Below are 369 nucleotides of genomic sequence, written 5' to 3'. Positions count from 1 at the left end.
TTGATATAGTTTAATTCACTGTAATTCAAATTAAAGTCAGTTTGATTTGAGCAGATTTAAATCAATTCATATTTCAAGATCGCATATACCAGTATTAATAAAACCAGGAAGGATCGGGGCCTCCTGTATGTCTAGATTGAACAGACTTCGAAAAGGATTATGTAAGTCTCCCTGCTATAAGGAAGATAAGTCTTAGCATGCCATGTATAAACGTTAAACGTGTACTGCATCACAATCAAAACGTAACCAAAACAGGAAACGCTCAGACCCGAAAAGTCGCACCTGGTTTCTAATGAGCTTCGACCCGAGACCCAACGCGCTTCCTCTCGCGAACGGCTGCTGCAGGCAAGCGATCTGCAAGTGATCTGC

Source organism: Penaeus monodon, chromosome 34, assembly GCF_015228065.2.
Source record: "Penaeus monodon isolate SGIC_2016 chromosome 34, NSTDA_Pmon_1, whole genome shotgun sequence".
Classification (NCBI taxonomy): Eukaryota; Metazoa; Arthropoda; class Malacostraca; order Decapoda; family Penaeidae; genus Penaeus; species Penaeus monodon.
The sequence above is the reverse complement of the archived record's forward strand: the minus strand, read 5'-3'. Positions refer to the sequence as shown.